Below are 12184 nucleotides of genomic sequence, written 5' to 3'. Positions count from 1 at the left end.
ACACACACAACAAGCAAGTGGCTACCGTGCATGTAATGAAACTATTGATTGGAATGAAAAGGGTCCCTTCTATCAGCCATCATAATGATGATTTCTTTGATGACGTTCTTTTATTATTTTCCAGATGTCATATGTCATTTGATTTGATGTCCATATGTCATTTGATTAACTGTTCACTATAAAAGAGGAGCGAAATCTAAAGTATATTTTATTGCCTTGTGGTTCAACTTCAGCGACACCACCTCCACGGTTAAGCGGTGCTATTTCTGATTTGAATCTTGTGGTAAGATAAACATACTTTTCTAAGGCATTCCAGCTTTTGTTAGGGGTAGTGGCGCACTTGTTACCAACCTCAGGTAGAAATATAATTTAATCTAGGGTTGATTACAAATGTCCATGGGTACACTAGCCACTTACCATCAAGTGGACTGCGTGCTCGTCTGCTGCTCCTATATTATGTTTGTATAGTCGTCTGCTACTCCTATAGTATATATGTGTTTAAGATAAGTATCGGTTCATGTTTACCCTCAAAGATTTTTAACAATATCTCAACCGATTGACATAGTTCTTTAAATGTATGTATGCGGCAGATTCACAAGGAGTCCCAATTTATGGAAATTGAAAATTTTGCACCAATCTTTCTGAAAAGCTGAAGAAGCACGTTCTCAGATAATCTTAAGTGTTACTCGGTTACCTAGTGTATTGAATATATTTTTTTATTTTGTAGTGATATTGAAATTGGAATCTTGCAAAAAGATTGTATTTGTTAACTTAATATTGGATAGGTGTGATACTCGTAGTTTGTGATAGCTTAGTGATTACTCATCAGGGCATCGAATCCCAGGCGTGCATCTCTGATTTATCAAAGTGATGTGCATATAAGAAATTAATTATCACTAGCTTAAACGGTGAAGGAAAACATCTTGAGATACCTGCATCCCTGAAAAATCGTTTAAAAAAAATTAAGTATTTTAAAAATTAAGTCAAAGGTATGTGAAGTCTACCAATTGGCGCTTGGCCAGCGCGGCAGACTATGGCCTAAGTATTCTCATTCTGAGAGGATACCTGTGCCCAGCAGTGGGACAGTAATGGGTTGATGATGATGAAATTTTGATGTGAGAGGTTGTTGATGTCAGCTTACTTAGGTATGAAGAGACCATCTTAATTATCATGAAGGCCAACAGCCCTAATTGAATTAACATTTCTGTATAGGAAATCTATTTAAAGTTGATCGCAAATATGTTTATCTGCGATCAACTTTAAATAGATTTCCTATACGGAGATGGTTCTAAATACTTAGTTACAGATATCTATGAGAGACAGTGACCATTTACCGTCATACTAAATATCGCGGACTATATATCGTTTGCTACTTCGCCAAAAACGGCAGAGTAATGTTATCTAAAAGTTTAACAAAGCAAGAACGTGTAACCATACATTTGGTATTTGTTTTACGAGTTCATCTCATGTCCGTTTGGCAACATTTCGGGGACACAAATAGGACGGAATAACAATTAATACGAATTAACCTTAGATAAAATAGGCCTTCAGACAGTCGTATTACGATCTGTTACGGCTCACGATGTTCTTCGTGTCCTTTTAGATTAACACTCGGATCATTATTTATTGAGCTGAAGGTCGTTTAAATCGGAATGTACTGGTAGAGAGATCTTTAAGTAATCATGTTATGAAAATAAAATAACCTCTCTTCCTTTGGGAAGTCGGGGAATCTAGACACCTAATATGTTAAAATCGTCAAGCCGTTTAAACTATCGGGCACGGGACGGGATAATTGCTACGATTATACGTTTGTAAGTCAAAACTCCGTCTGCAGCTCTTTATCGAAATCATAGATTAGTAAAGATTACTCACTCCTAACAAGAAAATGTACCCAGTTTTGAGAATTGAAATAGTTGCGAAAAACAGTTTTGCCATGTCTCCGTGCTAAAATGTCCCTAAAATATTTGAAATAATAATTTATTTATTATGTAAATTACGCAGTATTAGTTATTTTTTCGTGAATTTTCTCTAAAAATGTTTTTATTTGTCAAGAATTCAAAAAAGAACTTACTAAAATAAGCCGTTTGTGGCTTCATTCAATTTCAAGGCGGCGAAGTATCTTTACTAATCTATGATCGAAATATATAATTAGTCTGCGATATCTGATGGTTATTATTCCGCCCATAGACATCAGTAGGAAACAGTATATAAATTTGAAGCCGTAAGTTGATCACAGATGCTTTGCTGCTGTATTTGAAATATGCCCTTTATAAATTTCTCTCCCTACACCGCAACCTTCAAACTGGAAGAATGCATCGCTTAGTATTGTTATGAGCTAGAAATACTTGTGGTACTGCCTACAGACTGGCACCACGAAGGCACCTTAAAACTGTAGCCTATCTTTGTCTACCAAACAATATCGTCCAACAACTAGGACCAAAATTCCTAAGCGCTCAGTGCATGGAGACTTTTAAAGCCCCTGGCATTGTGCCAGCCTTACCACCCCATTGTTATACCTACAATGAATTTGTAATGTTTGTACCAACAACCGATATTCGGAAATAAACGCAAGTGCATTCGTGTCTCTTTGTTTACCATTTTCCTACATTATGGGTACCAAGGGCAAGTAAAAATATAAATATCCAAATCCACATTTCAAAATTCATATTTAATTAGCCGTAATGGTCGCTATTAATCCCACTGTTAGACACGGGCCTCCTCACAAAATATTCTAGGCCATGCGGATATGCAATTTTACATGCTCACAGTGCTCGAATACAGAATATCCTTTTTTAAGTCGATTGAAAATCGTATCGCCAATTACGTTACAGCAAGTTATAGTTAAATACGAAAAAAATAGACATTTATTATATTCTACCTGTGCGAAGCGCGGGCGGGTTACTAAGTAGTGTATAATAAAAGATTCAATAACATATCCAATCTTTATTTTCTCTGACATCCCATTCTCTAAACAATATAATATCCTTCTTACTTTTTATATAATTTCATGCTCGAGAGCTAGACTCGCCAGCTATGAAATAACACAAAATAATAAAAAAATATATTGTAATGAAAATATACCCTTACATACTATTGAACCATCCAACCTTCGCCCTTTAAATCCAGCATTCTACCGTGTTCACATCATGACTATATAATTTAAGTCGCATGCAAGCTTCTGTTATTTGAAACTTGATTGTGGCACCATAGATATACCTAGTCTCATCATTACGTACAAAACCAAATTTTCACCAAATTGTTTAATAACTCTTTCGAAATACGATTCGATATTTGTAAAGTACTGCAAGTGAAATAAATCAATATTTTGGACTTGAAACGTCAATATTAATCTCATATTTCGTTGTTTAAAAAACATTTTCCGATACTACTTTGCATATTATTCGAAGGAAATGAGGTCCACTAACGCGAACTGTCATTATTCATAGAATAGTACTCGATCCATTGCTGTCCCATTAGTGGGCCCAAAAATGAGAGGAGCTTACGTCACAATGCACCATGCTGGCAAAGTGCGGGTTGGTAGACTTCACACACACTTGAGAACTCAGGCGTGCAGGTTTCTTCACTAAATTTCCCTTTTAAGCGTTATGTTTAAGTGTTATTTTTTATAACATGGGAGTTGCAGGCGAGCATCAGCCGGACCGCATGAGCCCACCTGATGCCAAGTGCCTACTGCTACCCATAGACAACGGACATCTATAATTAGCCCCAGATAAAATTAGATTCCTACCTAAGGTCTGCCATAGATGCGTCCGTTACCCTTAAGGATTATCACTACCTTCAAACCAGAACACGGCAGTATAATTATAGCTACCCCACCTAATAGTATCCTTCTTCTGGAGAAATCGGGGAAACCCATAAAACGAACTTTCCTCAGCCTATATTTACTTCAGCTCCTGAAACTACCAATGATCTCAAGCAGAATGGAGCTGACTTGACTTCCAGTTGCCAGTAACCTTAAGAAATTCAATGCTAGTGTCAATATTTATTTTGTTTCTAATTTTGAAGCCAGCACGTTAAGCATTCATTAGCATATTTACTTTCAATTGCATGGATTAGGGCAATGACGCACGTATTATTCAAAATCAAGTAACTGGACTTATACATAAAAAAAATGTCTGCTCGTTTTTTTAATATAACTGTCATTTTCTACATAAAGGCTGAGTGTAGGGCATTTAAGAGTAGAAAAAATTGTTTTAACTTGACTTACACGGGTTTTGTGCAATGTTTCTATTAAAGCTAAATTTGCAAATACGAAGGTTAACCAATATTAGTTAACAATGTGATACGAAATTATATTCATTAACATTGTCACAGTTTCCATTGTGTGCAGCTTAATCCAAGTTTGTGGAGCGCAACTTTTATCCCGCGTCATCGTTTACGCTCTGTCGGGCATTATTCGTCGCATAGAAAAGATTTAAAGACAAATAATATCTCAAACTGAATTATCTACAACGCTGATCCCACAAGTTGTTTTCCTAGAACTACGAAAATAGGTCTAAATTTTCATTTATAACTTTTTATCTAGTTATTTTACAGAAAAATATTTCTTTAATTTTTCTCTAATTCACTTTAATATTTAACATTGTAATATTGATATACATACACACATATAATACAGGTCAAATAATAGCTTGTATACACCGTATTGTTTGCAGGATGCCTAATCTTAAAACCCGCGTAAGTGAAACAATCATTTGCATTCACCTCGCTGGAGCAACGGTATTGCAAGGTACTGGCCACTGTCCCCCATGTGAGTTCGTGTTACGACCTGTGTCAATCGCCCAAAATCGATTAAAAAGTTGTTAAACTTAGTAATTCAACCCTGATTTAATACCAACATAAGCTTCAAAATGAAGTATTACTGTAAAGGTTTTATTAACGTCTCAAGGAAGGTGATGTTATGTTTTTCGCATGATTATATTATTTATCGTTTTAATTTTTTTTTAATCCTTAAAATCAAATTCGACATTTAAGGTATCGTATAATCGTCTTAAATACACAAATGTCCTTAGATATATCTTAAAAATACATAATACATTTAGCGTGAAATAGTAATCATAAGGTTTAAAAATACTAAACGGTCTCAATGTACTTAAAGTAAAGATAGTCTACATCACAACAAGTTGAAAACCTCATTAAAACAGTCGATTAATTTGTCTCAATTACAAACGGACTGATAAAAGGAGGCATGTTTTGAACCAATAAAGAGATGGTTCTGCGCACGCGCCGCCAATTGTAGGCATTAAGTGTTTCGCTGAGTCATCTTATCAATGTCTCGATGGATGAAATACGAGTAGGTGGAGACAGGCGCCATCAGCCGTTACTTGATGTTTTGTCTGGCATTATGCTGCGGTGATATTCTCGTATGTTATTCATACATTAATTCTTTCTGCGAATATCGCAAGATTTGTCTCATGTACATTTTTTGACCCGTGGGAGAGATAAACACTCAAATTCGCTGTCTATACTCACAACTCCACACACGGATAGGTCGTCCACCCCTGAGTGGTGGGTGTCATGGCAAAACAGATAGACAATATCAACATTCACATATGTGTCTGGCCGGGGATAAAACATGGAACCCCTTACGCGGGATCGAATCCGTAATATTTGGCATGGCAGAATGACATTATGAACTTTGCCATACTGACATAGGTCGTCAATGTATTCTTTATTATTAAGTATTTAGTTTCTTTGTGTGTAATTTGGCCTGTGATGTTGCATATTACATTTGAGAATATAAGAAATATTCAACTTTTACTGTTAAATCCACTTGTAAACAATTCAGAATCGGAATGGGTTATCCAAATATCTTTAAATTAGTGAACATAGGAATTTAAAGACATTATTACCTGCATAAGGATCCTTCTTTATTTCACATACGTTACATACGTTTATATAACCATAAGCGCTTATAAAAATTTGCGTTATTTTTTGCTCACACGTTTCCAAATATGCCAATGCACATGTAGATGGATCATAATAATAGCTTAAATATTTTTTAAGAAAACAACGATTTTATGACGTTACATATGAAAAGTATTCGTAATACCCTTAGTATTACGAATACTCCTCTATTTTTGTAGCCTGCGATATTATTAGCATTGTCCAAAATATATAAGTAATTTCAAATCACCGACAAACATATTATATTTACTTGTATAAAGTAAATTGGGGGCGAAAGGCTCGTCAAATGGACAGATCTAAATATAGATCTATTTTTTTTTTTTGTTGAGTCAACCGTACCCTCTTGAGCACCCTTATACGCTCGTAACATATTAATAGATTCTGACGTGTTCAATTTTGTAGCTCTAATTCTTTTGACACAAAACAAACAAGTTAACATGGTTCTACTATACTTTTATACATAATTTAATCCTAATATTCGTTATTATATATATATATATATATATAATTTATTCGTTTGGCATCTCAGCGCTGCTCACCCGTGAACGTTGTCGCAATAAGTAATAACTCGATCGGTTGGAGATACTTGGCAGATTATATATTTTTTATCTACATCAATCCTTTATATTTCCACCGCGAAGCACAGCCTTCGAATAACACGAACACCGATAATTTGTCTCTAACGGTGACAGAAGCCATCGTTAGGAAACCTGTAAACCTGTTCTGCATTCAAAAAGTATTCACAGGTGTTGTGTACCAATCCTCACTTTGCCAGCGCGGTGGACTATAGCCCAAACCCTTATCTTCCTAAAGGTTCCATGCCCAACAGTGGGACAGTTAAATATCGGTGATGAAGATAGATTCCTTCAATAGCAAACCCGTTCGCTATTCTAATAAAATACCTACATGAACAATAAAACCGCTCAGGAACCACACGTTAATCTCGCAAGGTCTGGGTCGACAACCTTCCCCCGGATATATTTAGACCGGACGCAGCCCCGGGAATGATTCGGTGTCGGCAGATAGCGCCGGGTCGTAGAGTGAGAAAAAGGTATAGAGCGAGTCTACTCGGGTACGAACAGTAAGCGTACGTGTGAACACCATCGTTATTCACAGTACAGGTGAACAGTTATGATGGGTATGATGACTGATTTTAAAATTCCCGTCTGTTGGTCCAAAATATTTGTCAATAATTTAAGTTTTAACGAAAATAAATAAACATATTTTCTCACTAGTTTTATTCGAAGTCATGTAGTATAGAACAGTTCGTGCGTGTGGCCGACTGCAGTATTTTGTAGGTACATTTATTTTTTTAATATTATTCGTCCTTAAGTTTAAATCAAAACTGTGTAATTTTTGAACATATTTTTTCACTAAAATCATTTAGCCATACTATCATTATACCTATTAAAGCAGAGTGAGCTAATTAGAATTAATTTCACTGTACAATTGTAATTACGGCGAAATTTGCTCTGAAAACTATTGATGGATTACAATAATGATTATGCTAAATTTAGCTACAGCGTCTGTCACGTGTCGTATGAAAGTGTTGGCATGGATGCACTCTATTTAATTAATAGTCTGTGGTGCCGGCAGATAGCGGTGGCACAATGTCATGCGATATATGCTGGCGGGAAATTAATGTACAAAAATAGCATAGTACGCGAACATAATGGGGAATGAATTAGGGAATTGTGAGTTCAATGTACGATTGGGCAGAGATTGTTAAGGGAAGCGGATTACATTGAGACCAAACAATTACTTATTTTATTTAATACCTCCCTACATATACACAAGCAAACTAAAATTTTGCAAACAGATGCTGCATAGTTACAAAACAATCAACGGGTTGCATTCCAGGGCCGACATAAATAGCGATCGCTTAACGACCGAATTCGTTTGATAAGTCTTACCGATCGTAATTTAACGATTTTTGGTAGCCTCGACTATGAAAACTACCGATTGTCATCTCAATCATATCGACTTCAATTGTCAACTTTACGATATTCACAAAACATTCATCGTGTAAATTTGACAGCCCGATAAGTGATCCTTACGATCGTAAAGTTAAACTAGTAGTTAAACATAAACTATGTTCAAACTTATTTTCAAAAAAAATAGACGTAATGAGCAAAATCCTCTTCATTTGGATAAAGATGAGTTTCTAAGGCTCTTGTGATGTTCTTTTGATTTACAATAAAGCATATTTGTACTGTATTCATTAATAAATTTATAATATGTTAGGTGCTGATGGGTAGATATGTCAATATATACAATTATTAAATACATTAATTTCATGTTTTGATTTATGTTCTGAAACATAATGTTCTATAATTTCCTCTTGTAGAATGATTTAAAGGTTTCCGTTAGTTTTTTAAACTATATTTATTACTTTATAATATAACGATACTTAAAGACTCAAAAAAACCAAACCAGTTTTTTGTTGGCGTATAATCAGTTTACAATGTTGACATTGTCTCCATACTTCGAAACAGATGCAAATAGCAACGTCACGTTGGCTAGTCGCAGTAATATGCCTACATTATAATGTCCACTGATTATATTACAATTCTCGATATATTAAAATTATATCACTAAAGTGAAATAGATTAATAAAAACATATTTCCTAAGATTATTTCACATACAAGTACCTTTTTCGTAATTGGCAATACGAATTAATTATTAAAAAGTTATGTTTTTATTTATAGTGGATCTTCCGACATCCATTAGTTCTAAAAGATCCCCTTTGAATAATATCCTGTATCATGGATTAGAGTGGATAAAAAGTGATTTTTACAATGTATTAGTGGACATCGCCTTTAAAATGGTAGTTAGACCTTGGACGCGGTCGGGAACAGTCTATTCACAAGAAATGCAGGAACTCATTTATTTTAATAGTGAATTTTTGGTGACTACAATAGAAATGTTTGTGGTAAAAAGTAGTTTTTTTTTTAAGACTAGAGCAAGGCCACGTAACAGTACCTACGTCAAGGTATCTTTCTAACGGCTAGAATTTTAACGACTTACTTTAAATTTATCATGATATTACAGCCATAATATCTTTGTAAATTGTAGTCTATAGGTTATTTTGATCAAATTATAAGGTACATACAACCATCTTCACAAACTATCGCCTATATAGTATTTAGGATATAATAGAATTAGCAGTCGGTGACATCTTGGACGTATTTTCAAAATGTCCATATTAATCTGAATTTTCGTATCGACATGTATTTTGATCTGTTTAAGGCAGATCCTCATAATATCAATATAGGCTAAATACTGATAATACCGGCATCGTCGAATCATAATAGTTCTACAACTTCTAAAAATTCTCATCATAAGAATTTGAGACTACAGGAAACACACATCAATATTTTATAAAAGACAGTCAGCAGAGTGTTACTGTAGGGCTTTTTCGCCCTCTCATAGCATAGCTCTCGTGGCGCAGTGGTTAGCGCGCTCGGTGATAAGCTGAGAGGCGGTGGTTCGATCCCACCCGAGAGCGTTCCTTGGCTCAATTACACTTTTTACATATTTTACATTTTTCTTTTCTGAATTTGTTCTATGTAATTTTTATTATATTTATTATTTTTTTATTATTGTCTTTGATTTTTTCTGACCCATTTATTTTTGTAATACCTTTTTTTACTTTTATTTTCTTGTTTATATCATATATATTTTACATTCAATGCTTATTTCTTTGTTTGTATTTTATCGAAAATTATTTAATTACATCAAAGGAGAATGCCCATTCTTGGTACTGATTTTTCTCATGCGTCAAAATGAAAGTAATATTAAAATTATTTTTTTATTTTTTTACATAGTTTGTCGATCAGAATAGTTTCTTTGAACAGGGGATTCCATTTAAGATAAAATAAGACGAAATGTTGATTATTGTTCTTAAAAATTAAAATGGCAGTCGGTATTTTATACTCGGAATTCATTATTTTAGGTTTTTAGGATTATTTTAGGTCTTTTTACCTACTACCTTTAAAAGTAAATGGAATATGTTAATCGAACTACATTATAGGTACCTACTATCAGTTAAAACCGACCATCAATCTATCGTCGGATATTTTCGATTTTGAGTTTATGTAACATTTCGGTAAATAACTTCAGAACCCGGGTGCTGATCTAAAAAATAATTATTGTGTAGTGTTAGGACTGGTTCGTATGGTATTGAAGAGGCGTGTTTATAGTGGTATTTGGTTAATTAATTAATTATGCATCGTCCACAACAAGTTTCAATTTGATGCAACTCTGAACGGCGGTCCATACTTTCATGGGCATTGTCCTTTGAAATGCACGCAAATTATATTTACACATATTACTTCTCAGCATTTGAAGGGTTGCTTTCCACGAATATCAATGATATTCGTGGAAAGCAACCCTTCAAATTTCTAATGAGAAATATTATCTTCCTTCAATAATGCACTTTTAGGAATCATTTTAATCCACAAACACGAATAGTGTACAAAAACGAATGGCGAGTACTTATCAACATGAATCCAACAAGCCTAAAGATGATTACGATAAGTATCCTGCTGAGTTCAAGCATTGCTTTGGCCATGGTGTATCTAGTATCATTCGATAATATTTACATTATCATAATATTACTGTCTCTCTGTTGGGCACGGTCTACTTTCAGAGTGAGAGGGAATTAGGTTATGGTCCACCACACCGACCAAGTGAGAATTGGTAGACTCCACACGACTTTCAGTCTCACATGTCACATTTTAGATTTATAATCTAGCAGCATAACGGAGGTGTAGCTTTTCGGGATCGAAGGTTACGGTTCACCAAAGGCAACACATTAAGGGGGATAAAAATAGCGTTTTGGTATTACGAGGGTGGATTGAAAAGTTCGCGGCCTGATATAATAATATACAATTTTCTTTTTCAAACTAACCTCGTTTGATTCGCACACTTCTTGGTTATCACCATATAAAAATACATAGTTTAAGTGCAACGTTTTTAAAAAATAGAGAGAATTGAACAGCGTGCGGTCGTAAAATATTTGTTTAAGAAAATGACATAGAAAAAGGTAAACAACATTTAGGTGTCACCAATTCTGCCTTACATTTTTTAAGATGCAACATTTCTAGTAATAAATTGTCACTGTTACGAATACCGATTTCGCTATCGTACCGACGTCTCAAGTACCGACTTTGCGTGGAATTTGAGTAGTCGAGACTTGCATCTGTCGTAAAGAAGATTTATGCAAGCGATATTTTTCGTTAAGATTTAGCGATCGATAGTATTGGTGTCGTATTCGATGATAGATTCGTTACGAAACCTACACTAAATAATAAAATATAATAAATAAAAAAAACTGACACCCATTGACATATTTTTTCTATGCTGACACCGGATGACATCTATACTTTAGCAGTTTGCTTTGCCGTCTTACGAAGTTTTAATCAGGCCGCCCATCATTTTACCCATTACAAAAAGAGCACAACGCCGCTAAAGACTGACAGATATTTTGCTTTTAGACAAAAAAGCTGTCAGTCTTAGAACTGCACGAGTGAAAACTTTTTAGTTACACAAACTTATAAATGTTTTTTCCTGATTACAATCATAGATTAGTAAAGATTACTCACTCCTAACAAGAAAATGTACCCAGTTTTGAGAATTGAAACAGTTGCGTAAAAAAGTTTTGCCACGTCTTCGTGCTAAAGTGTCCTTAAAATATTTGAAATTATTATTATAAATTATTTAATTATCATGAAAATTACGCAGTATTAGTTATTTATTCGTAAATTTTCTCTAAAAATGTTTTTATTTGTCAAGAATTTAAAAAAAGAACTTACTATAATAAGCCATTTGCGGCTTCATTCAATTTCAAGGCGGCGAAGTATCTTTACTAATCTATGATTACAATATGTAAAATATTTTTCTATAAAAATAATATATATAGTACTCAGGAATGATATATTAATGTGATGTGATAAATGTGATGTGATGTATGCGATAGTTGTAGGCGACGCTAAAAGCAAAGCCGGTGCCATCCATAGAGTGGTACGGACAAACAATCGGCCTGTGTATTTACATAATGATTAATTTAAATACATGCATACGTTTCTATGTCAAAACTTATAGAAGAATGCTAAAACTTAGACGAGGTAATACAATGAAGTATGGTTTAACAGGTAGGTAGACATGTGCAATGATAATACCCATTACTGTCCCACTGCTGGGCACGGGTCTCCTCTCAGAATGAGAAGGATTAGGCTATAGTCCACCGCGCCA

At 34.5% G+C, this 12184-nt stretch overlaps 1 protein-coding gene and 1 non-coding gene across 6 annotated transcripts in view; both read left to right on the top strand.

The window, feature by feature from the left end:
- Positions 1-12184, top strand: part of pico (ras-associated and pleckstrin homology domains-containing protein pico) — a 216533-nt gene that overhangs the window by 80968 nt on the left and 123381 nt on the right. The window lies entirely within an intron of this gene.
- On the top strand, positions 9366-9437 carry TRNAY-AUA (transfer RNA tyrosine (anticodon AUA)). Its single transcript has one exon. It is a non-coding gene; the product is annotated as a tRNA-Tyr (tRNA).

The sequence above is a fragment of the Epargyreus clarus genome, unplaced genomic scaffold (genome assembly GCF_041222505.1).
Source record: "Epargyreus clarus isolate Ecla_fem2 unplaced genomic scaffold, WU_Ecla_fem_2.2 ptg000007l, whole genome shotgun sequence".
NCBI classification, from domain to species: Eukaryota; Metazoa; Arthropoda; class Insecta; order Lepidoptera; family Hesperiidae; genus Epargyreus; species Epargyreus clarus.
This window is presented reverse-complemented; position numbering and strand designations above follow the sequence as displayed.